This window comes from Anomaloglossus baeobatrachus, chromosome 5 (genome assembly GCF_048569485.1).
Source record: "Anomaloglossus baeobatrachus isolate aAnoBae1 chromosome 5, aAnoBae1.hap1, whole genome shotgun sequence".
In the NCBI taxonomy this organism is placed as follows: Eukaryota; Metazoa; Chordata; class Amphibia; order Anura; family Aromobatidae; genus Anomaloglossus; species Anomaloglossus baeobatrachus.
The window spans coordinates 110,628,925-110,656,616 of NC_134357.1; the positions used below are offsets into that span (position 1 = coordinate 110,628,925).

Below are 27,692 nucleotides of genomic sequence, written 5' to 3' on the forward strand. Positions count from 1 at the left end.
ATATCATTTACTGGTATTGATAAGATTGAACAACCCCTGAGAGGTGGTGACTGGGACCGCCTGGTACTACAACGAGAGACCAGGTGGATTTTCAGGTTGGATACAGTGGCCCCCAAAGGCCTGAATGAGCAGTTAAACTATGGCTGTTATATCTGACTTCTCTCGGATTTTGCTCGGTTTGAGCATAATGACACTGTAACTTTCTGTTTTATCCCTTCTCTGCTAGAAATAATGATCCTTAGACCACTGACTTTCCAGCCTGCTAAAATATCAATGGACACAATGAGGTCATTTTATGACCCACTTTGCTACTAGCATGGTGGAAGAGTAACTCTTTACCTTCCATTTTTTCTTTGACTTGAAGCATATTAAAATACACAACTTCTGCAACACTCACCAAACCTCATATATATCTTACACAGTGCTTATCTTAATTACCTAATGGAGTCACTAAAATAATGATATATATATTGATGGTTATGACGAGCCTAACTTTGTCTCCAGCACAGACTAATGGGGACAAGGGTAAGTTTGAAATAGGCTCATGAAACATGTGATACACTTGCCCAGTGGTTTTGGATATACACAACACTGTGCGGCTGATTCTGGCCTGGATGTGCCTGCACATATGTGACAGGCTGCTTGGATTTTTTTTTTTTTCCCTGTAAGCAGCCTGGACGGCCGGGGGCGTGTCCCACTGGTGTGGGCAGATCCTACACTGCTGTAATACTCAGAATGAAGCGATGACACGGTGGATCACATGGTGAACCATGTGTGTATCACGTGATGTGTTCCAAGCCTCGTTTCTGTGAACACAACCAGGAAGTCCTGTGCACATGCTGGATAATGGAGACCGAACGATATGGAAACACTGTGACACGTGGAATCCTGGCGTCCTTACTCCTTCAGCTGGTGGTGAGTGTTGATCGTGTGAGGTGATTAATGTTGCACCTGATCGGAAGTTTTGTGGATTGGCTTTGTGGGCCCCGACCATACATTTATAGGTCAGAATGAGTGGGGCTAACTGTTTGCAGCATTTGGTGTGTGTGGACCTTGCAGGCATTACACCATCACTGGCCCTGATACTTTTAACCCATGTTTGGTCCCCTGAGGAGTCACTAAAACGTGACGAAACGCGTCGGGAGGCATGTGGGGCTGTTTTGAACAAGGACAACAATAGGTTCAGTTGTGGACCGTCCTTGTTAGGACGGGAGTCAATGGGGTTTAGGGTGAGTTACATCAACCTGGAATCCAAGCCCCATTTTGGCCCTGTCAGCAAGAGATGCTGTGATAAGCAACAGAAGATCATCTGAATGGGTGAGATCTTCCCTGTTTTTTTGCCTAATTTGTGTGTTGATTACAGCCAATAGGTGTTTATATGTATTTTTCGTACCTTCAGTGAAGGAAAAATATATATCCTTTTGCCTGTGTTATTTTATGACTCTGACCTGAGCATAATGGAACTATTGTCGTTATGACTATGTGCTATCCACTGATAGTATTAACCAGCTCTCAACACATGATTTAGTTGTCCCATTGTCTATCTTGCCTAAGGGACGTATTTGTGGCCCTTTTGAGCTTTATATACAGCTCTGGGCAGTGTGTGATTTGTGACCTGCATGGTCAAATCTTCGGTTTTTAATATTGCTTTTTGTGTGTTTTAAGGAATAAAATAAAGGTTAAATTTTAATATTATCTCACTGGTGCTATTCCCTGATCTGGGTTCTTTACTGCGGCTTGAGTGGTGACCGGACCCGGGGTCGTACGGCCGTCCGTCCTCACAACCGTCGGAAGGGAATATTTACAGGGGATTGGTTTGTCTGTGACGACACCCGTGGGTTGTGGTGAGGTATGGTGACACCGCCGCTGCCTTGTATGTGGGTGCCCGGGGCTGATGGAGTGGGGCAGCAAGGTGGGATCCCCTCCACGGGTAGGGGAGGTGTAGTCCCGGGGCCCAGGTACACGGGAGTAATGGCTGCAGGAGGAGACGTGCCAAGTTGGAGTGGGGATAATTGGTGTACTCACAGTTCAAAGAATAACACACAAAGTCCAGTGGTAAACCATATTGCCAGTGACCGGTCACCTCTGACGGGTGCATTCGGGTCCCACACCCGGGTGTAGCAAACAGGGGACCCTTCCTCCTGCACTTAGGGGTACTTTACACGTTGCGACATCGCTACCACTATATCGTCGGGGTCACGTTGTTAGCGACGCACATCCGGTAGCGACATCGCAACTTGTAAATCCTAGGTGGAACAATGAACGAGCACAGAAGCGTACAATCTCGCTGATCTGTGTAACGTCGTTCATTTCCATAATGTCGGGTCGACCGCAGGTACGATGTTGTTTGTCGGTCCTGCAGCTCCACACATTGCTGTGTGTAAACCTGCAGGAGCGACAAACATCTCCTTACTTGTGTCCCGACGACAATGCGGGAGGGAGAAGGTGAGTGGGATGTTATGTCCCGCTCATCTCCGCCCCTCCGCTTCTATTGGCCGGACGATTAGTGACGTCGCGGTGACACCGAACGCACCTCCCCTTTGAAGGAGGGATTGTTCGGCAGTCATCGCGACGTCGCCAAGCAGGTATGTGCGTGTGAAGCCGCCGTAGCGAGAATGTTCGCTACGGCAGCAATCACAAGATATCGCATGTACGACGGGGGCGAGTGCTATCGCGCTGGACATCGCAAGCAAATGCTAGCGATGTCGCAACGTGTAAAGTGCCCCTTAGTGTTTGTGTCTGTTCTGGGACAACTCCACTTGGAACGGGGAAGTCCACTCCCAATACTGTGTTTGTTTGGGAGCTGTGGCCTGCGAAATCTGACCCTTGGCATTTTTGTGGGTTCTGACAGACACCCTATCCCCGCGTTGGGCTTCCGTTTCGCTCTTTGGGCTTCTTGTGGAACACGGCCTGAAACCTTGTCCCCGGCTGGTCAATTACCAAGGGGCTTGCAATCTTCCTCGTCCTAAGGTCCAGGTACCCCGACTGTGCACGGCCTCCGGACCAGATTCCCTCTGTCGGCACCGGCGGGCTACAACCCTGCCCCAGTCCACTTAAGGTCTCCCGCGAACGGATCTCCAGTGCCTATGGTCCTGCTTGCCGTCTGCCACCTAGCCCGGTAGTCCAGGGACCCCCTACCCCTGACTCCACTGCACTCCCACACTCCTCCACTGTCAACTGTCAGGACTCAACTCAACTCACTTGTTCCCTCCCCTGACACCTCAGGACCCCTAGGTGGGTGCTCCCATCTGCCTGGTCCCGCCCACTGGTGTGTCCCTATTGTCATGGGGGATGGCTAGGCTTTAATGGCTGTGTGTTGTACCCGGGTGTGGGTTTTGTATTGGTATCCCAAGGAGGATGGAGTATGGTTCCACTTTTGTGACTACCTGGTTTTGTCAGGGCGTCACAGATTATTCATAACGAATCCCAAAGTTCTATTCTGGTATTCATCACGAAGAACGAACCTAATGCAAGCCACTAGGGAACTGAGCATTTTTCTTGTCATTACGAATACTACAATTATACTTGGTATTCGGTAAGCATTATCCGAACACGAATATCTACTATTTGCCTATCAGCAATTCTAAATACTTAGCTACTTTCCATAGCAATGAATAGGAATATCAGATGAACTAATCTATTGTAAGTAGGTTTGAAAAACGTCTAACTTTGTTTCATGATTCCTCAATGCACATCAGTTTCACCCCTTTCCAATATTTGTCACACATACGGCTCATTCATCGGGTGATTGAATTGTTGCCAGAACAAAAATCATAATTCTAAGCAGCACATTGCATCATGGAAATTGGTGATGTAGTGCTGATAACATGATCTATATGGGGACAGATAAATAAGTAAAACCCCAGAACTTTGGATTACATTAATGTTTTGGATACTTGTAATTTTGTACTAGTTTTAGATATAAGATGCAGCTCACACATGAAGGGTTAACCTCACTACTAAGTTAGAACCTCACAAGAACGGAGTCATAATCCAAAATTGCGTTAAAAAGGTATAAATTTATTAAATACAAAATTCATAAAAATAACACACAGTAAAAGGAGAAATAAGGTGCAAGGGACAGCAAAAATATTGCAATGAAAGTCATTGGTGAGTATCAAAGGTTCCAATGGCATATAGTGCACAAAAGTACATCCCACATCAATTATAGATGATATTTGCGTAATGGTGCTGGTTTCTGGGTCAGCCTAATCATTGTACACACTGCAGTAATACCAATAAGTATGGGAAACCACCTCCCACCATAAAATATAGATTAACGTTAGTAACACAATGTATATGTATAATACGGTGGTAGAGACAGGAATCCCATTACTGCAAGGAGCAGTGCTGCCAGTGTGCAATAAAATGCAGTCACCAAAAACTCAACACAAGTGATGGAATTAGTTGAGTCAACTATCCATCAGGGCTGCACTACAGCCACTAGTATGCGGATTGTATACAAAAATTACAAGTGCTCACCCATGGTATAAAGTTTGCTGTAATGCTGTCCAGGGGACCCCGACGCTGCGTTTCGCGTAGGGCTTCCTCGGGGGGCCATGACTTGATTGTGTGTGTCCAGCTACTTAAAGCCCCAAGTGAGCGTGAGATTACCGTCACCTGCAGCGCATGCGCAGCGCGAGCGGGCGCCGCGGCCGCATCACTTCCGGCCTCAGAGTGACGTCGCGGGTCAGGGAAATCCCTGGTGACGTCACAAAATCCCGCCCACATCACTCGTAGAGACCTTCCGGGATGCGTCCAAGCAGCCAGCTCCCGGCGCGCATGCGCACCAGCAATCTCACGGACAAATAGTAATCAGAAAGTCATACAACATGTAAGTATAGGAATAGAGATTATACATAAGAACTTGCCAAGAATATAATAGAATTGAGTTCATACAATACAAGCAAAGAAGCACAAACTGTTCATATAAATATTCATCATAAATAGTTTTTCACTGCTCGAGAAGATGATGTCAACACTTAAGATAATGTATGGATCCCATCAGCCTATACAGAAAATGGAAGAAAGATAGAATATGAATAATAAGAAGATTAAAAAGACACACATTAAAAAACAAAAGGACCCAAAAAGAGCTCAGCGCAAATTACAAAAAAGGAGCAAAACTCTGTTGCTCATTAAGACCACCTGGGCTGAGTGTACCCAAAATATGAATCCAACGACATTCGCGTTGTGCCAGAAGGTGCTTCATATCGCCCCCTCTAGCACCCATCCTAACCTGTTCAATGCCACGAACCCTAAATCCAACAGGGTCACAATTGTGATGGGCATAAAAATGCCTCGGTATGGGTTTGAGGAGGGACGGCTCTTCAGCGGTGCATGCTGCCAAGATGTCTCTTACGTGTTCACGTATGCGAACACGCAGTTCCCTAGAGGTGAGGCCCACATAGATTAAATAACAAGTACAAGTGCCGTAATACACCACATATGTACTGCTGCATGTTATAAAATCTAGTATTTTGAAATCCCTCTGCCCGTCTGCCGATGAGAATGTTGAAGACCTCACCATATTGGAGCACGCACGGCAATCTCCGCAAGGATAGAAGCCGACCCTCCTCCTACCCACAGTCCAGGGACTATTCACCTTAGCCACATAGTGGCTTTTTACCAGATGGTCCTTCAGATTCATACTTCTCCTAGCTGTCATCAGAGGAGATATAGGCAAAACACCAGCCAACGTTGGCTCGGTGAGCAAAATGGACCAGTGCTTCTGTAGAACTTGACGCATCAACCCCCACTGGTGGTTATGAATGGAAATAAACCGGATAGCCCCAGGAGATGACTTCCTGGAAATTGGTGTTAATAAATCATTCCTGTTGCTCGATTTGGCCCTAAGGTAGCCCCTCCTAATGCACCTCCTGCTGTAGCCCCTCTCAGTAAATTTATCTTTTAGATCATTGGCCTGTTCCTCAAAAAGTGTACCAGTGGAGCAGATCCTTCTAGCTCTGAGGAACTGGCCCGTAGGAATTGCCCTGATGGTAGATGGTACGTGGGTGGAGGAGGCATGCAGGAGGGCATTAACAGAGGTCTCCTTCCTGTACAAATCGGTGTGTACAACACCATCAGCCTGTACCAGGATTTTTATATCCAGGAAGTCAATCTCCTGTTTGTCAGCCTTGTAGGTGAGTCTGATGTTGGAGTCGTTGCAGTTCAGTCCTGTCATAAACGTATGGAAATCATAAAGTGAACCCTGCCAGATGAACAGTACATCATCAATGTACCTGTACCATCCTTGTACCTGGGGAGCAACATCTGCCCCGCCGAAAATGCCCCTCTCCCAGAGTCCCAGGAAGAGGTTGGCATACGACGGGGCACATGCCGCTCCCATGGCTGTACCCTGTTGCTGTAAAAAATACCTATCCTTAAAAATAAAAAAATTATGTGTAAGTATAAACTGCAACAACTCCAACACCAGACCGACCAAATCCACATCAAGGTTACTCATAGTGAGGAAGAATCGTGATGCCTCCAAGCCATCAGTATGTTTTATACTTGTGTAGAGGCTTTCAACATCAGCAACTACCAGAAGCATGTCTGGTTCCAAAGTCATGCCATCAAGACGTTGAAGGACGTCCATAGTGTCTCTGACATAGGAGGGCAGCGTTTCCACTAAAGGATGCAGATAATGTTCTATAAATTTACAAATTGGGTCGCATAGCCCTCCTATGCCAGAAACAATTGGACGTCCAGGTGGATTCTGAGGATCTTTGTGAATTTTTGGCAACAGGTAAAATGTAGGAATGATGGGATTTTTTGCCATAAGGCCGTCGAAAACTTTTTTTGTAATGGTACCTGCATTGAGAGCCTTCTCCAGAATTTTAAGCAGAATGGACGAAAAACCTCCCACAGGATTATGGGTCAGAATAGTATAAACCTCCTTATTACGGAGCTGCCTGAACACCTCACGCTCGTATTTCTCCACAGGCCAAATAACCACATTCCCCCCCTTGTCCGCAGGTTTAAAAAGTACGTCATCCCAGGATTTCAATTCACACAGGGCAAGTCTTTGATCCGAAGTAAGATTATCTTTTTTCTTTTTATTACTGATCTGTTTCAGATCATTAGCCACCAACTGTGTGAAGATCTCAACCTGGGGACAGATGGACAGTGAGGGGAACGTGGTAGACCTGGGGAGAATAGAGTGTGGAAATTTGTCAGATATATCAGGGGTGGACTCACTTGCCAATTCCTGCAGTACACGAACCACCTCCCGTTCAGCACGACTGTTGAGGCCCAATTCAGAAAGATTGTTCTTGGAGTGTAGTTTTTTTAAAATAATTTTCCTTGAAAAAAGGTGCAAATCCTTTAAGGCTGTAAAATAATCAAAATGATTAGATGGTACAAACGTGAGACCCAGGGACAGAACCTCCCGTTGTTGAGGGGTAATGGAGTGAGAAGATAAATTAATTACCTCCAAGGTTCTGTTCCTGGATCTCTTGTCAGTCTGTGCAGGTAGTGTTGTTTTGCGTTTGGTCGGTTGTGTGGTAGACCTCAAATTTCTGATAAAGCCCATCCGATCATTTCCAGCCTCAGCATCCTCCCTCCGAGCTGAATTGTCCTCAACAGACGAAACTGACGAGAATGAGGCAGAACGGTCACGTGGCAAGTGTCTAGAATTCTTATATTGTTTCCTCCACCTGTATACCTTATTGCTCTGGAAATCCAAGAGATCTCTTTGATATTTTTTGGTCTTGGTTCCTATGATCTCTTTTTCCCACTTTTGTATTTCAACATCGAGATCAGCATAAAATTTTGAAGATCTCTCAGGAGAAAGTGATTTCCTAATGTTATCCTGGGCAGCACCCAGATCGACATCAATTTCAGTTAGGGAATTTTCGTTGGATTTAATCAACAATGAAATGAAACCCCTTGAACAGATGGTTGCTAGTTCCTCCCATTGATTTTTAAAAACATCATCCTCCGTGAGGAAGGCAGGAAAAACCTGGACCCGTAAGCCTCTAGGAACAAGGCCACAGGTCAGGTACCTCTCCAGGAAGGCTTTATTCCACCACAGTCGAAGTCTTTTATGCATGAGCTCTCTATACTTATTGGTAAGGTCAGTAGAGTCCTTAAAATTAAAATCAATGCTTGCACCGCTTTCTCCCCCAAAAACTAGGTCAAGTTGGGCACGCCATGTCTGTTCGCGTGCCTTAAAGTCCATTTTACCAGATGGTACAGCTGTGGAAACACAGAGCATATATATAATCAAATACATCCGGTACATCATAAAGATTTATCACGTATGGAAACTCCCAACAATATAGAATCTCACAAGAACGGAGTCATAATCCAAAATTGCGTTAAAAAGGTATAAATTTATTAAATACAAAATTCATAAAAATAACACACAGTAAAAGGAGAAATAAGGTGCAAGGGACAGCAAAAATATTGCAATGAAAGTCATTGGTGAGTATCAAAGGTTCCAATGGCATATAGTGCACAAAAGTACATCCTACATCAATTATAGATGATATTTGCGTAATGGTGCTGGTTTCTGGGTCAGCCTAATCATTGTACACACTGCAGTAATACCAATAAGTATGGGAAACCACCTCCCACCATAAAATATAGATTAACGTTAGTAACACAATGTATATGTATAATACGGTGGTAGAGACAGGAATCCCATTACTGCAAGGAGCAGTGCTGCCAGTGTGCAATAAAATGCAGTCACCAAAAACTCAACACAAGTGATGGAATTAGTTGAGTCAACTATCCATCAGGGCTGCACTACAGCCACTAGTATGCGGATTGTATACAAAAATTACAAGTGCTCACCCATGGTATAAAGTTTGCTGTAATGCTGTCCAGGAGGCCCCGACGCTGGTGGCTTATATTTATCATCATCAGTCATTTAGGACAAGATTGGATCATTCAGAGATCCTCAATGAACTTCTGGAGTGAGTTTGCTGCACTGAAAGTAAAGGGGCCGAATAATATTGCACGCCCAATTTTCAGTTATTTATTTTTTTAAAAAGTTTAAAATAAGCAATACATTTCGTTCAACTTCACAATTGTGTCCCACTTGTTGTTGATTCTTCACCATAACATTAAAATTTTTATCTTTATGTTTGAAGCCTGAAATGTGGGAAAAGGTTGAAAAATTCAAGGGGGCTGAATACTTTTGCAAAGCACTGTATGCTCAATTTAATGTGAAGAGGTCTCCTACATGTACTATAACTTCAAAATATAGTCCAAGTTGTGTTTGTCCTACATTTTGTTAACTGACGCTTTGCTAATTTGTTTTTTTTTTTTAATATCTAATAAAGTAAATCACAGTGGTGGCTGCAGCCATAAAGAGATATTTGCATGTATAATGGCATATTTCTAGCTTACATAACTTGGCCCGGTGGTATTAGGGCTTGTGCAGACCACCGTATTTTCAGTCCGAGTGTAGTTCATTAAAACATTGGATCACACTCCAACCAATGTTATTCAATATAATGTCTGATATTTTTCCTCTAACCACTCGGTTGCCTGCACAATTTACCTCCGTGAATCAGAAGGCACTTGGCCATGCAATTCTATGGGTCGGTGAAAAAAAATCTGATGGGAATTGGATGACAGATGGAGACATGGAGAAGATGGAGACATTTTTTTTCTTTATTTTTCTCCACATTAGAAAAAAAAACGAAATCCCACTTTGATAAAACTCAGATGAGAGTCTAATTAGCAAAAGTGTACAGTTTTTCTCTAATGGAAAAAATACAGTCGTGTGACTCTTGCCTTAAAGGGGTGGTTCACTACTCTGCAATAGTGGCCACATCCCTGTAAAACTGATAGAGAAGGATTTTTCTAAATACCTTGTTCAGCCAATTGTGCCTGTGAGCGGCACTATTGTGGTCCGCTCATCCCCATGAAGTGACCCCCAGGCTGCATGACCTCTGAGATCCGGTGATGTGACATCAACTTCCAGTTTATCTCACATCACTGAACCCAGCCCTAGTCTTCCTGAGTGACTGGGTTGTGGGCGGAGTTTCCCCGCTGATCACAGCCCAGTGACTCAGGAAGACAGTGGCCACTTCAGTGATGTCAGGTCAACTGGAAATTGATGTGACATCACTGAATCTCAGGGGCCACGGAGACCGGGGGTTACTTCATGGGGATGAGCGGACCACAATAGCGCCACTCAGAGGCAGAATTGGCTGAACAAGGTATTTAGAAAAAGCCTTCCCTATCACTTTTACAGAGATATGGCCATTATTGGAAAGTAGTGAACCACCCCTTTAGAGAAAGTAGCTGTGCAATGACCCCCCTTTCTTGTTCCACTTATAAGACCCAGCAAAATGACTACAAGGAATTCTAGGACTTGTATTACTCACAAGGGAATTTACAAATAAAGATTATACCTTCCAAAATGAAATACTACAAATGAGTGCATCTTTTAACACTAGAAGTCCCAGAGAGGGGTCATTTAACATTTCTACCATTGAAACCTTATGGAGCTCGAAATTCCTGGGACTTCTAGTGTTAAAATTTTTATTTGCTGACTTTGCAAATAAATTTGCACTAATCTGTCACGCTCCTGGGGTCCCTGCGCCGCTCCTTACCCACTGATCCGGTCTCGGGATCTCAGCGCCGCTCCTTAGCCACTGATCCGGTTCACATGCGTGCTGACTGCGGCCGCTGCTCCCGCTCCTGCTCTGCTGCATCGCCTGTTCTCCCTGCTCGGCGGTCCCGCCGGCTTGCTGCGGCTCATAAAAGTTTTTTTTACTTGTAAACGCAAAAAACGCTAATGCGATCCAATTTGACTACTATCACTGGAGCAAGTACCTCTGATATACATATACAAAGATCTATCGGTATAATACCGCAAGTATGTGCTGTCGGCTGTCTGTGAACCAAACACAGCCGCATGAAGAGAAAAATCCCTGTTCAATACATTAAATTGAATACTATTAGTCAAAGCTCCCGTGTTTGTAGCAATCCACAATTCATACAAGTTAAATGCCACACCTGTTAGAGATCATTTAGTGCTTGTGTGTAGCTAAAGTGAGCTCAATATTTACAGGTTAGGAGACTTACTGAGCACATTATTGCTCAGATCAAATATATAAGTCTCTGATCAATCAGCGCACAAGTATACATGCGAAAGCCATAACATTAGGAGCACATCAGCCAAATCAATAAATACCTTAGCGTGGGGCAGCCCGTCCTTCCACCTTGACGTACGTTTCGCAAGCGTTATTCAAAAGGAGGCGTGTGTCAAGGTGGGGGGACGCTGCAGATGATATGCGCTCTTGCAACCAATCCAAATCAGCCATTCGTCCTGTGAACCAATGAATATCCTGGAATGATGACAGGCTCTTTGTTAGCGCATGCCGAGGTCTCTGCCAATCTCATTATAATGGACTTGCCGGCTGCGCGCGCTGGATCACATGCATGGAAAGCATACAGTGCCTTTTGAGGCACACAGCCAGAAAGTAAGAGCGGCATTGAACCACGCATATTTATTATAAAATGCTACTGTGCAGCGCATATATATATATATATATATTGGTTACAGCATAATCACCCATTCGCATGCGCTGGGCCAGTCAAGAATATCTATACAGAACTGATACATATTTTGTGAGCTTACAAGCATTGTCATTAGAGTTGAGCGCGGTTCGTGGTTCGAGGTTCTCCAGTTCGGGGCTCGAGTGATTTTGGGGGCTGTTCGAGATCGAACTAGAACTCGAGCTTTTTGCAAAAGCTCGATAGTTCTAGATATGTTCGAGAACAGTTCTAGCAGCAAAAAGCAGGGCTTTTCACAGCTACAGTGTGCAGGAGCCATCACTGGCAGCCTGCCAGAAGCTGGTAACCAAGATAAACATCGGGTATCCAAGCAAAGCGCTTTGGTTAGTAACCCGATGTTTATCTTAGTTACGTGCAGGAAGCCCACACTTCCCCGCTCAGCTCACTCCGCCCCCTCCTGCCCGCGGCATGTATTGTACACACGTACACATACATACACACACACACACACACACACACACACACACACACACACACACACACGCACCCCCCCCCCCCCCCGCTCGGCTTACCTGCGGTGATGAAGTCCCGCCATCCTGACCTCAGCGCTGTCACTGTCCTCCATGGCCGCCGCTTTTCACATCACCTCTCGCTTCCGACCCGAGACTGACTAGCGGTGACATCACGGACCTCTCGCGATACTTGGTGTGAAGCCGGTCATTGAACTCAGTGACAGGGGCTGTCAGTGTGCTGGAGATCAGCGCAGGTAATGTACTTCGCTCCTGACAGCAGCACTTGTCATGCCCTGCAGTGACCTGGGCTGACCCATTGATGTTAGCTCAGGTCACTGCATTGCTCTCCCAGCCAATGGGGAACATCCTGCTCTTCATTGACTGGGACAGTGTGGATCGTCATGGCAACCCCTTGGATTACACCAGACCTGGATTTGTTTTTCATTCTAATAAATTGGTTAAAGAGGGAATGTTTTGGGGAGTGTTTTTTCAAATAAAAATGTTTGTCGTCTATTTTTTTTTATTACTGATGTCGGGTATCTGATAGACGCCTGACCTCACCAACCCCAGGGCTTGATGCCAGGTGACTTACACATCTGGTATTAACCCCATATATTACCCCGTTTGCCACCGCACCAGGGCGCGGGATGAGCTGGGGCGAAGCACCAGGATTGGCGCATCTAATGTATGCGCCACTTCTGGGGCGGCTGCGGCCTGCTATTTTGAGGCTGGGGAGAGTCCAATAACCATGGACCTCCCTAGTCTGAGAATATCAGGCCCCAGCTGTCTGCTTTACCTTGGCTGGTGATCCAATTTTGGGGGACCCCTACGTGTTTTTTTTTTAAAATTATTTATTTAATTTAAAATAACAGCGTGGGGTGCCCTCAGTTTTGGATTACCAGCCAAGGTGAGGTTGCCAGCTGTGGTCTGCAGGCTGCAGCCGTCTGCTTTACCCTAGCTGGCTACAAAACTAGGGGGAACCCTACGTCATTTTTTTTTTCATTTTTTTGGCTAAATACAAAGCTAAGCACCCCTTAGTGCCACATGAAAGGCACCAAAGGGTGCTCCACTTTTTCTCCATTTTTTCTCCACTTTTTCTACATTTTTTCTCCACTTTTTCTCCACTTTTTCTCCATTTTTTTCCACTTTTTCTCCACTTTTTTTCCACTTTTTCTCAACTTTTTCTCCACTTTTTCTCCATTTTTTTCTCCACTTTTTCTCCACTTTTTCTCCACTTTTTCTCCACTTTTTCTCCACTTTTTCTCCACTTTTTCTCCACTTTTTCTCCACTTTTTCTCCACTTTTTCCTCCACTTTTTCTCCACTTTTTCTCCACTTTTTCTCCATTTTTTTCTCCACTTTTTCTCCACTTTTTCTCCACTTTTTCTCCACTTTTTCTCCATTTTTTTCTCCACTTTTTCTCCACTTTTTCTCCACTTTTTCTCCACTTTTTCTCCACTTTTTCTCCACTTTTTCTCCACTTTTTCTCCATTTTTTTCCACTTTTTCTCCACTTTTTCTCCACTTTTTCTCCACTTTTTCTCCACTTTTTCTCCACTTTTTCTCCACTTTTTCTCCACTTTTTCTCCACTTTTTCTCCACTTTTTCTCCACTTTTTCTCCACTTTTTCTCCACTTATTCTCCACTTTTTCTCCACTTTTTCTCCACTTTTTCTCCACTTTTTCTCCACTTTTTCTCCACTTTTTCTCCATTTTTTTCCACTTTTTCTCCACTTTTTCTCCACTTTTTCTCCACTTTTTCTCCACTTTTTCTCCACTTCTTTCTCCATTTGTTCTCCACTTTTTCTCCACTTATTCTCCACTTTTTCTCCACTTTTTCTCCACTTTTTTGTCCACTTTTTCTCCACTTTTTCTCCACTTCTTTCTCCATTTTTTCTCCACTTTTTCTCCACTTTTTCTCCACTTATTCTCCATTTTTTCTCCACTTTTTCTCCACTTTTTCTCCACTTTTTCTCCACTTTTTTCTCCACTTTTTCTCCACTTTTTCTCCGTTCTTTTTCTATGGTCGGTCTACCCATTAGCTCTGCCATGCACACTGTAGCTCTACACCTACTGCACATGTTACTTTATGATTGACATCTCTTTCGTACCAGAGCTGTCTAAGTCTACTCTGACTCCATATTTGTCATTACTATATTGTCCTTGTACTGTATTATGACATTTGTATCATGTGTTTCATTTCTTGCTGTGTTGCAATGTTTTTTGCTGCATCCCAATTGTACCTCTACATTGTTCGAGTTTATGTTATTGTTCTCTCACTCTTATGTGATACTGATTATTGTCATTTTTCATAATTACATGCAGATAAGTCCAATCTGACGAAGGCTCAGGCCGAAACGTCATTTGTAACTTGTTTTGGACAAAAACATATATGCTTATGAAAAAAAAATTTTCTTAATACGGACCAATAAAGAGTGATTTTGCATTACTATCCGTTGTGACTTACTGACTTAGTCTGGGAGATTTAGAGTGCCGAGGTTACTCACTAATTTTATCTATTATTACCTCTGAGCACCTATATACCAGTGAGCAGAGCTTCCTCTACAGTAGTTCTCCTGATTAGGCATGCCCTTACCTCATGAGCAGGGCATTGCAGCTTTGGTAGCAACCATTACGACATGGACTCTGCTGCTGTGGACCCGAGAAGAGTGAGTGCAGATTCATTGCACCCACACTCCTCACATGAAGGGTCCGCACACCTAGAAAATGGGGGATACGTTCCCTGAGTGTCTCCCCCCCATATTCTAGACGGTCCAGAGTCATCGTGGGACCCCTTTATTTTTTTTCTTACAATAAATTGGTGAAAGAGGAAATGTTTTGGGGACTGTTTTTTCAAATAAATTTCTTTTGTCGATTTTTTTTTTTTGTTAGTACTGACAGTTTATGATGTTGAGTATCTAATAGACGCCATGACTTCACAAACTGCTGGGCTTGATCTCAGGTTACTTTACAGCTAGTATCAACCCGATTTATTACCCCGTTTGCCACTGCACCAGGGCACGGGATGAGCTGGGGTGAAGCGCCAGGATTGGCGCATCTAGTGGATGCGCCACGTCTGGGGTGCCTGCGGCCTGCTATTTTTAGGCTGTGAAGGCCCAATAACTATGGACCTTCCCACCCTGAGAATACCAGACCACAGCTGTCCGCTTTACCTTGGCTGGTGATCCAATTTGGGGGGGACCCTACTTTTATTGTGTAATTATTAATATTTATACAATAATTATAAAAAAGAGCCTGAGGGGATCCCCAACCACGGTAAAGCTGCCAGCTGTGGTTTTCAGGCTACAGCCATCTGCTTTACCCTAGCTGGCTATCAAAAATGGGGGGACCCAACGTCATTTTTTTTTTTAACTATTTTTTAAATAGAAAAAATTAATGGGCTTCCCTGTATTTTGATTGCCAACCAAGGTAACGGCAGGCAGATGGGGGTGGCAACCCATAGCTGTCTGCTTTATCTGCGCTGAGAATCAAAAATACCGCGGAGCGCTACGTCATTTTTTTAAAGATTTATTTTTACAGCACTGTGATGTCCAGCAATCAAAATACAGGGAAGCCCATTTTATTTTTAGTTATTTAAATAAATAATTAAAAAAAATATATATGGGCTCCCGCTGCATTTTTTGTATTGCTAGCTAAGGGTAATCCAAGCAGCTACTGGCTGCTAACCCCCACTGCTTGGTGTTACCTTCACTGGCAATGGAAAATCCAGGGAAGCATTTTTTATTTTTTTTGCCAAAAAACTACAAAAAAAGGACGTGAGCTTCGCCATATTTTTGTATGCTAGCCAGGTATAGCAGGCAGGTGCTGGAAGAGTTGGATACAGCGCCAGAATATGGCGCTTCTATGAAAATGCCATTTTCTGAGGCGGCTGCAGACTGCAATTCGCAGCAGTGGGGCCCAGAAAGCTCAGGCCAACCTGTGCTGCGGATTCCAATCCCCAGCTGCCTAGTTGTACCTGGCTGGACACAAAAATGGGGCAAAGCCTACGTCATTTGTTTTCTAATTATTTCATGAAATTCATGAAATAATAAAAAAAGGGCTTCCCTTTATTTTTGGTTCCCAGCCGGGTACAAATAGGCAACTGGGGGTTGGGGGCAGCCATACCTGCCTGCTGTACCTGGCTAGCATACAAAAATATGGCGAAGCCCACATAATTTTTTCAGGGGGAAAAAAACTTCTGCATACAGTCCTGGATGGAGTATGCTGAGCCTTGTAGTTCTGCAGCTGCTGTCTATCTGTATGGAGAAGAGCAGACAGCAGCTGCAGAATTACAAGGCTCAGCATACTCCATCCAGGACTGTATGCAGAATTTTTTTGCCCACCAAAAAAATGACGTGGGCTTCGCCATATTTTTGTATGCTAGCCAGGTACAGCAGGCAGCCACGGGCTGCCTCCAACCCCCAGTTGCCTATTTGTACCCGGCTGGGAACCAAAAATATAGGGAAGCCCGTTTTTTTTAATTATTTCACTTAGTTCATGAAATAATTAAAAAACAAATGACGTGGGCTTCGCCCCATTTTTGTGTCCAGCCGGGTACAACTAGGCAGCTGGGGATTGGAATCCGCAGCACAGGTTAGCCCGAGGTTTCTGGGCGCCTCTGCTGCGAATTGCAGTCCGCAACCGCCCCAGAAAATGGCGCTCTCATAGAAGCGCCATCATCTGGCGCTGTATCCAACTCTTCCAACAGCCCTGGAGCCGGGTGGCTTGTTGGGTAATCATGAGTTAATACTGGCTTTGTTTTACTAGCCAGTATTAAGCCAGAGATTCTTAATGTCAGGCACGTTTGACCCGGCCATTAAGAATCTCCAATAAAGGGTTAAAAAAAAGACACCACACAGAAAAAAAATACTTTAATAGAAATAAATACACAGACACATTAGAGACTCCATCTTTATTACCCCCTGTCACCCCTCCACGATCCTGCTCTTCTGTCTTCTTTCTTTCTAGTGTAGTAGTAGTGACGATTGTAGTGAGGAAGGATGAGGTGCACCAGCTCATCACTTGGGGCTGGGGAACCTCATCCTCACTACAATCCTCACTACAATCCTCACTAGTGTAGTAATAGTGACGATTGTAGTGAGGAAGGATGAGATTCACCAGCTCATCACTTGGGGCTGGGGAACCTCATCCTCACTACAATCCTCACTACAATCGTGCAGCAGCGTGCAGCCTTCACTCCGTGAGTGATCAGTGCTGGCAGTCAGCGGTAACAGCGGTAACGCTGACAGACGCGTTACCATAGCAACGGTGCTCTCGGAGCCGCGGTTAGCGGTGACGTCACCGCTAACTGCGTTGCTATGGCAACGGTGATCTCCGTTAATGACCGGCTGTGTCAGCCGGTCCCTAACGGAACGGGGAGTCGACCGTGTGCTAGAGCATATCGCCGGTACACGGCGATACACATATGTGCACCGTGTACCGGAGAGATGCACTCGCAGGTCCTACATGACGTGTCATAGTCATGTGACCAGTCTGTAGCCAATGAGATAATAGCCACGTGACTGGTCACATGGCTATTTTGATGTCACGATAGGTCCTGCATCTCTGCTGGCAGTGCAGGTCACCGGGAGGATTAAGCGATCATCGGATGGAATAGCGGCAGGAGACAGAGTGCAGAAGGGATCGCGGGGACCGGTAAGTGTTATGGCAATGTTTATTAACTGTTTGTGTACATTTATAATGCATTTTTATGTGTTTGTGATTGCCTCCCATTATAGCCTATACGTTCGAGTTCGGTTCGTCGAACGTTCGACGAGCCGAACTCGAACGGGACCCCCGTTCGGCGAACCGGCCTCGAGCCGAACCGGGACCGGTTCGCTCATCTCTAATTGTCATACTTTCAATACATATAATTGCGCACGCACAGTGCATAGTAGAATATTATACATAATATTATCCTTCACCAGTAAATAAATAAATATTATTATAAAATGCTACTGTGCTGCGCATATATATATATTGATTACAGCGTAATCAGCCATATATGTACAAGGCATTAGATAGACGTAATTCCATTCACATTAATTTTTCTTTCTTGTATTCAGTAATCATCCATGGTCCCAAATGAAGGAGAAATCTCCATGCAAAATTCTTCACATCACCAAAATAATGTATCATTCCATTGGGCCAAATTGCAGCAGAACAAAGGTACAAATGATCTAAGAATTAAAATAACATATATTAGAAACGTTAAAGACAACCACAGCTAAAAACAACCCCCCATAAAAAACCTCATACAAATAGGACATCATAAGCATTAACAAACCCATTGACCTAGACCTATACTGCAAAAAGGACACCGCACCTATCTTAAATACATCTGAATACGTGCACATATATATATTAATTCATGGAACACCACTCCCAATCTATTTGTTCAGAAAGGACCCAAACCCATTACTTTTCATTCAGGCCCTGAGGGGTCATGGAACCAAGACGGTAGATCCATTTACATTCAACTTTGGCCAACATGTGACCCAAATTGCCCCCTCTTGGCCCTGCACTTACCTGATCAATTGCCCTAAACTGCAAGCCTTTAGGTTTGCATTGGTGATGAATTTTTAAATGTTTGGGCAAGCTTTTCAATGACGTCACATTTTCATCTCCCGTGTGGTCAAGCCTACGTATATTTTTGAGCAGGGGCACTCCGCTACATATATTACGCCAACAGATGAACACGTGAGAGTCTTACGGATGTCAAACATTTTAGATCCATTGTGGTTTCTACATTTTTTAGTTTTTATACAATTGCCACATGCCTTGCAAAGGCCACATGGGAAAAATCCCCAAATAGAGGGAGTAGGTTCTCTCAAAGATCTCATGTTCACATAATGGCTGTGGACCAGTATATCGCGTAAGTTGCAGGACCGTTTAGCCACAATCGATGGTTTTGAGGGCAAATAGTTTCTCAAAATGGGATCAGTCAACAATGTATCCCAATGTTTTTCAATCACATGTTTAAGTTCTTTCCATTGAGAGTTATATGTTGTGATAACTCTAGTGATATTAGAGGATTCCTCATTCTGTCTAGACTTTGACCCAAACAAAAGTTCATCCCTATTAGTATTCTGTGCCCTCCTATAGCCCCTTCTAATGTTTCTACGGCTATAACCTCGTTCTTCAAATCTTTTGGGCAATGTCCGCTGCCTGGACCTGAAAATTCTCATCATTTGAGCATATTCGCTTGGCTTGCACAAACTGGCCCACTGGGATGCCTCTTATCGTGGATGGTAGGTGTGATGATGTGGCATGAAGCAACGAATTGGTGGCCATGGGCTTGCGAAACATATCTGTGATTATCTCCTCATTATCCATAGAAGTTATTTTTATGTCGAGAAAATCCAGTTGTTTCCCGAATTTGTATGTTAATCTGATGTTAAATTCATTTTTATTAAGGTCAGCCATTAATGTTTGCAATTCAATCTCTGACCCCTGCCACAGAAACCAAACTTCATCTATGTACTGCATCCACTCCTGAACTCCCGCCACTGCTGATATGCCATCATCTAAAAAGATCTTACGTTCCCAATACCCCAGACCCCTCTCCGAGGCCGTGCTCTTTGTCACAACGCCCGTGGAACTCCGTATAGGTGCATTGCACACTGAATAGATCGCCTTCTACGTTCTGCCGAAGCTGGCTCACCCAATCCTGCTGGGGCTGCCCTGGTTGCGAGCACATAAACCTGTCGTCAGTTGGCGTTCTGGGGAGATCACTAGATGGGGCCAGGCCTGCCACGAGACTTGTCTGCAACCAGTTCGTCCACTCAATCAGCCTCCGGCACCGGACTCCCTACCAAGACTGCCGTTCGCCTATTGGTCCTTTGTGGACGTATTTGACAAAAAAGAAGTCGAGGTATTGCCACCGTATAGACCCTATGACTGTGCCATTGACCTGAAGCCAGGGTCTACTCCTCCCCAAGGTCACATGTATCCCTTGTCACCAGCTGAGACACAGGCCATGTCGGAATACATTGCTGAGAACCTGGCAAGAGGGTTTATCCAGAGATCTGCATCCCCTGCAGGGGCCGGGTTTTTCTTCGTGAAAAAGAAGGATGGATCCCTCCGGCCATGCATTGACTACAGGGGTCTAAACCAGATAACCGTGAAAAACAAATACCCTCTTCCTCTCATCCCAGAGCTCTTCATTCGGCTTAGAGGGGCTCGCATCTTCACCAAGCTTGATCTCCATGGAGCGTACAACTTGGTCCATATTCGCCCGGGAGATGAATGGAAAACCGCCTTTAACACCTGGGACGGGCACTACGAATACCGTGTGATGCCGTTCAGTCTCTGTAACGCCCCGGCTCTCTTTCAGGAGTTGGTGAATGACGTCTTTCGGGACCTGCTGTACGTCTGTGTGGTCGCCTATCTGGACGACATCCTGGTTTTCTCTTCGGACATATCGACCCACAGGAGGCATATGCGTCTCGTCCTGCAGAGGCTTAGAGAGAATCACCTGTACGCCAAGTATGAGAAGTGCGTGTTTGAACAGACGTCCCTTCCTTTTTCTTCGATACGTTATTTCCGATACGGGTCTACAGATGGATCCAGAGAAAGTGTCCATCCTTAAATGGCCTCTTCCCTCCGGACTGAAAGCCATTCAAGGCTTCCTCGGATTCGCGAACTATTATCGTCAATTCATCCCCCACTTTTCAGCCCGGATGGCCCTCCTCTCCGCCATGACCAGGGAAGGATCGAATCCACAGGAATGGTCTCCTGAGGCCGAAGACGTCTTCCGTTCCTTGAAACAGGCATTTGCCTCCGCTCCAGTTCTCCATAGACTCGAGCTGAATAGACAATTCACGTTGGAAGTGGATGCCTCCTCTTCGGGCGCCGGTGCCGTACTCATGCAGAAATCATCCTCCGGAAGAATGGTTATCTGCGGCTTCTTCTCCAAGGCCTTCTGTCCCAGAACGCAACTATACCATCGGCAATCGGGAACTCCTGGCTATAAAGCTGGCCTTGGACGAGTGGCGATACCTGCTGGTGGGGGCTGTATATCCGGTCATAATTTACAACGACCATAAAAACCTGGCGTACCTGCACTCGGCCCGAAGACTCAATTCACGACAAGCCCGGTGGTCCTTGTTTTTTGCCCGATTCGATTTTCAACTCCATTTCCGGCCCGCTGACAACAACGTGCGGGCGGATGCCCTGTCCCGGTCCTTTGTATCTGCAGAGCAAAAGGACGAGAGGGACCAGTCCATCATTTGTCCTAGTAAGGTCATCTCAGTATCTCCGATCACCTTGTAACAACTTTCCCCGGGGAAGACCTTCGTTGCAGAGAATGACAGACGGAAAGTTCCTCTATGGGGCCATTCCTCGAAGGTGGCTGGACATGCGGGCCAGAAGAAGACTTGGTGCCTGATCGCCCGTCAATACTGGTGGCCGTCTCTCCGCAAGGATGTCATCTCTTTTGTGTTGGCATGTCTGTCCTGTGCCCACAACAAGACTCCCAGGCAGCTGCCCTCTGGTCATCTCTTGCCTCTGCCCATTCCTTCCATACCATGGCAGCATATCGCCATGGATTTTATCACGGACTTGCCCTCGTCTTCTGACTATTCAGCCATCTGGGTCGTGGTGGACCGTTTCTCCAAAATGGCTCATTTCGTCCCCTTGCCTGGACTGCCCTCTGCTCCGGAACTCGCAGACAACTTCATTCAACACATTTTCCGACTTCACGGCTTTCCTCTGCACATAGTGTCCGACAGGGGAACTCAATTCACCTCACGCTTCTGGAGGGCGCTCTGCAAACAACTAGGAGTGTCTCTGGACTTCTCTTTTGCATACCATCCTCAATCAAACGGCCAAGTCAAACGGGTCAACCAAGTTCTGACATCCTTTCTCCGGCACTTCGTCAATTCCCATCATGACGACTGGTCCAAGCTGCTCCCGTAGGCTGAGTTCTCCTACAATCATCATGTCAGTGAATCCTCCTCCAGTTCTCTCTTCCGTATTATCTATGGTCTTCAGCCTTCTGTGCCGCTGCCGGTGCCCTCTAGTTCTGGTGTTCTTGCTGCGGATGCACTCTCCACAGACTTCTCCAACATATAGAGTGCCGTCAAGACATAGTTTCTTAGTTTCATAGTTTTTAAAGTTGAAGGGAGACTCTAAGGGGTACTTTGCACACTACGACATCGCAGGTGCGATGTCGGTGGGGTCAAATTGAAAATGACGCACTTCCGGCATCGCAGGTGACATCGCAGTGTGTAAAGGCTCGATGATACGATTAACGAGCGCAAAAGCGTCGTAATCGTATCATCGGTGCAGCCTCGGCGTAATCCATGATTATGCTGACGCGATGGTCCGATGTTGTTCCTCGTTCCTGCGGCAGCACACATCGCTGTGTGTGAAGCCGCAGGAGCGAGGAACATCTCCTACCGGCGTCACTGCAGCATCCGTAGGATATGCGGAAGGAAGGAGGTGGGCGGGATGTTTACATCCTGCTCATCTCCGCCCCTCCGCTCCTATGGGCCGCCTGCCGTGTGACGTCGCAGTGATGCCATACAACCCGCCCCCTTAATAAGGAGGCGGGTCGCCGGCCAGAGCGACGGTCGCAGGACAGGTGAGTCCATGTGAAGCTGCCGTAGCGATAATGTTTAACCAGGAGAGAGAGCTGGGAATCATAGTCTACACATATAGTAATAAAGCATCAAAAAAATCTTGCATTTAAAAAAGTTTTTTTATTTTACCAAAAAGTGTTATTAGCAAGATTGTGAGTACATTACATTAGATAGTGGTTATATCACATACAGGTTAATACAGGAGGGGATCCTGACAAAATGCACTATGGTCCGACACCAAACATGGCAATTCCAATATCCTAAAATGTTCATAAAAGAAGGCCTCACATATGATACAGTCATCAAAGACATATATTATGATATTAAAGACATAAATGCATTGTGGGCATTCAAAGAGTCAATAAGGATTAATATTCAGGCTGCCGTAAGAGAAGGGGAACATCAAATGGTCATTATAGTGACAAAGTCACAAAGTCACAGAGTAAACAAGTTTTTCCCGACTAAACATGCAGCCATACAAAATTAAACATAATTACCCATGTTCAGGTGGATGCCAGTGTGGAAAACGTGCCCCGACGCGCACGTTTCGTTAGCTTCCTCGGGGGGCCGTGGTGTTCGCTATATATGTTCGCTACGGCAGCTATCACAAGGATATCGCAGTTGCGACGGGGGCGGGCACTATCGCGCTCGGCATCGCATTATCGGCTTGCGATGTCGTAGTGTGCAAAGTGCCCCTAAGTCCATCTAGTTCAACCCGTAGCCTAACATGTTGATCCAGAGGAAGGCAAAAAAAACCCAATGTGTCAAATAAGCTCCAATGGGGAAAAAAATTCCTTCCTGACTCCACATACGGCAATCAGACTTGTTCCCTGGATCAACACCCTGTCATAAAATCTAATATACATAACTAGTAATATTATATTTTACAAGAAAGGCATCCAGGCTCTGCTTAAATGTTAGTAGTAAATCACTCATTACAACATCATGCGGCAGAGAGTTCCATAGTCTCACTGCTCGTACAGTAAAGAATCCTCGTCTGTGAATATGATTAAACCTTCTTTCCTCAAGACGTAGCGGATACTCCCGTGTTCCAGTCGCAGGCCTAGGTATAAAGAGATCTTTGGAAAGGTCTCTGTACTGTCCCCTCATATGTTTATACATTGTGATTAGATCCCCCCTAAGCCTTTGTTTTTCCAAACTAAATAACCCCAAGTTTAATAACCTGTCTTGGTGTTGCAGCCCACCCATTCCTCTAATAATCTTGGTTGCTCTTCTATCTACCTGTAAGATTATGCTATTTATAACCTTCTTTACTTTTGCTATCAAGAAAAGCATCCATTCCTCTCTTAAATTCATTCAGTGAGTTGGCCATCACCACTTCCTCAGGAAGAGAGTTCCAGAGCCTCACTGCTCTTACCGTGAAGAACCCTCTTCTATGCTGATGTAGGAATTTTCTTTCCTCCAATCGAAGAGAATGCCCCCTTGTTCTTGTCATAGTCCTTGGTACAAACAGATCATGGGAGAGATCTCCATATGGCCTTCTGATATATTTGTACATATTTATTAGGTCTCCCCTAAGTCTTCTCTTTTCTAGAGTAAATAGACCTAATTTTACTAACCTTTCCGTGTATTGTAATGCACCCACTCCATTTATTATTTTAGTAGCCCGCCTCTGAGCCCTTTCAAGTTCAGTAATGTCTTTCTTGAGCACCGGCGCCCAAAATTGCACAAAATACTCCAAGTGTGGTCTGACGAGTGATTTGTACAGAGGGAGAATGATGTTTTCATCTCGTGCCCCCAGACCTCTTCTAATGCATCCCATCACCCTATTTGCTTTGGTGGCTGCTGCCTGACACTGGGCACTCCAATTTAGATTCTTATTGACTAAGATGCCTAAGGCAGGCTTTGCACACTACGACATCGCAGGTGCGATGTCGGTGGGGTCAAATTGAAAATGACGTACTTCCGGCATCACATGCGACATCGTAGTGTGTAAAGGCTCGATGATACAATTAATGAGCGCAAAAGCGTCGTAATCGTATCATTGGTGCAGCGTCAGCGTAATCCATGATTACGCTGACGCGACGGTCCGATGTTGTTCCTCGTTCCTGCGGCAGCACACATCGCTGTATGTGAAGCCGCAGGAGCGAGGAACATCTCCTACCGGCATCACTGCGGCTTCCGTAGGATATGCGGAAGGAAGGAGGTGGGCGGGATGTTTACATCCCGCTCATCTCCACCCCTCCGCTCCTATTGGCCGCCTGCCGTGTGACATCGCAGTGACGCCATACGACCCGCCCCCTTAATAAGGAGGCGGATCGCCGGCCAGAGCGACGGTCGCAGGACAGGTGAGTCCATGTGAAGCTGCCATAGCGATAATGTTCGCTACGGCAGCTATCACAAGAATATCGCAGCTGCAACGGGGGCGGGAACTATCGTGCTCGGCATCGCAGCATCGGCCTGCGATGTCGCAGCATGCAAAGTGCCCCTAAGTCTTTTTCCATGTCTGATTTTCCCAGCAGTTTCCCATTTATTAAGTAATCGTAGCATCCGTTTCTCCTTCCCATGTGCATAACCTTACACTTATCTGTGTTAAACCTCATTTGCCATTTTTCAGCCCAATTCTCCAATTTACTCAAATCCATCTGTAGTTGCAAACTGTCCTCCTTTGTGTTAACTACCTTACATAGTTTTGTATCATCTGCAAATACTGATATTTTACTCTGTAAACCATCCACCAGATCATTAATAAATATAATAAATAGTAGGGGGCCCAATACAGACCCCTTTGGCACCCCACTAGTAACCCCGGCTCAATCTGAGTATGCGCCATTAATAACCACTCTGTTTTCTACCACTAAGCCAGTTACCTACCCATCTACACACATTTTTCCCGAGCCCAAGCTTTCTCATTTTACTTAGCAGTCTTTTATGTGGGACAGTGTCAAATGCTTTACCGAAGTCGAGATAAATGACATCCAATGATTCTCCTCGGTCCATGTGAGAGCTTACATCCTCATAGAAGCTGATCAGGTTAGTTTGACAGGAACAATCCTTCATAAATCCATGTTGATATGGAGTTAAACAATTACTAACATTGAGACATTCCATAATAGTGTCCCTTAAAAACCCTTCAAACATTTTACCCACAACAGATGTTAAGCTTACCGGCCTATAGTCTCCAGGTTCCCTTTTACACCCTTTTTTGAATATTGGTACCACATTTGCTAGCCGCCAATCCAGTGGAACAGACCCAGTTTCTATAGAGTCTTTAAATATAAGGAATAGAGGCCTGTCTATCACATTACTTAACTCCCTTAATACCCGAGGGTGAATGCCATCAGGGCCTGGTGATTTGTCAATTTTAATGTTACTAAGTCGGTTCTGCACTTCTTCCTGGGTTAGGCAGGTCATACTTAATGAAGCGTTTACATGATCACTCTGCATTTCCCGTGGCATATGCTTTTCCTGTGTGAACACAGTTGAGAAAAAAGTATTTAAAACATTTGCTTTTCCCACATCGCTTTCTATGATTTTACCCTCATTATTCTTTAAAGGGCCAACACCAAAAATGGAATGTGCTTCCCTTTGGATGAAGAAACATGCCGACAAACAACGCCTCGATCCTCCTCACTTCTCCCCGGGAGATAAGGTGTGGCTGTCCTCCAAATACGTCCGGCTGAAGATCCCATCGTACAAGTTGGGTCCTCGATAAATCGGTCCTTTAAAGATTCTCAAAAGGATCAACGAAGTTTCGTACAAACTGCAGTTTCTAGCCACGATGCGCATCCAGAATTCCTTCCACGTATCCCTTCTCAAACCTGCTGGTCCTCTCGCCCTACTTCCCTGATACCGGTAGTTCTCCTCCTCTTCTTGCTTCTGATGATGTGTACGAGGTAAGAGACATATTGGCCATGAAGAGGGTGAGAAGTAGGTCGTACTTTCTCATTGATTGGGAGGGTTTCGGTTCTGAGGAACGATCCTGGGAACCACGGGTGAACGTCGCTGCTCCTCTTGTGCGCAGTTTCCTGGCCCGGTTGCGGGAAGGAGGGTGGGAGGGGGGGTACTGTCACACTCCCGGGGTCCCGGCACCATTCCATATCCACTGATCTGGTCTCGGGATCTCTGCGCCGCTCCTTAGCCACTGATGCGCGGCCGCTGCTCCTGCTCCCCTGCGTCGCCCATGCTCCCTGCTCGGCGTTCCCGCCGGCTTGCTGCGGCTTGGGACTCTGCCCCCGGCTCCCCTGCGTCCTGTCCCCAGCCTTCTGTGCTTGTCTCTGACTCCCGGGCTTCATGCATGCGCATTCACCTCTTCTTAAAGGGCCAGCGTCCCTGGAACAGGATATGGCCGATTACAGGTGCAGGGTATAAAAGACTTCCTTTTGCATACGGGCGGTGCTTGTTCAACAAGTTCTTGCAGCTTAGTCTCTTATGCTAGTGTTCAAGCCCTCAGTGTTTTGTTCCTGGATTAACCCTGTCTCTGCCCTCAGATCCTGACGCCTGGCGTGTGCTCCAGCTCTTCCGGCTCCCTGGAGATTTACCGGCATCCGTTAGCAGTGGACCTCACCATCTTCCTTCTGCTCGGCCACCGGTTCTGGATTACATCCGACGTCTCCAGCCTGCATTCATCACTGAATCCGGACTTCGCCTGCTGTCTTCGCCAGGTTTCCTCCGGTCCGAAGTCACCGCGGGAGCGGCCCTCGTATTCTGCCCGGTGACTACCTCTTGAAGCTCATCAAGAGAACACCAAGAGTGTGCAAAGCAGTAATCAAAGCAAAAGGTGGCTACTTTGAAGAACCTAGAATATAAGACATATTTTCAGTGTTTCACACTTTTTTGTTAAGTATTTCATTCCACACGTGCTAATTCACAGTTTTCATGCGTTCAATGTGAATCTCCAATTTTCAGAGCCATGAAAATAAAGAAAACTCTTTGAATGAGGAGTGTCCAAACTTTTGGTCTGTACTGTATATATATATATATATATATATATATATATATATATATATATATATATATATATATATATATTACAGAGTGTATAAATGAAGATTCAGACCAAGTCTGTGTCACAAACCAAACTTTATCAAAAGCCCGGCTGCAGCCACTGAACCGAACTTCCACTCCTCTCTATTAGTGGAGGTACTTCACATATGTTGAG

The 27,692-nt window shown here is 45.5% G+C and overlaps 1 long non-coding RNA gene across 1 annotated transcript; it reads left to right on the forward strand.

Moving 5' to 3' along the window:
* The first annotated feature begins 817 nt into the window (after window positions 1–817).
* On the forward strand, window positions 818–27,468 carry LOC142313361 (uncharacterized). The gene is made up of 4 exons (XR_012754421.1): window positions 818–915; window positions 18,053–18,155; window positions 26,089–26,427; window positions 27,022–27,468. It is a non-coding gene; the product is annotated as an uncharacterized LOC142313361 (long non-coding RNA).
* The last annotated feature ends 224 nt before the right edge of the window (window positions 27,469–27,692 follow it).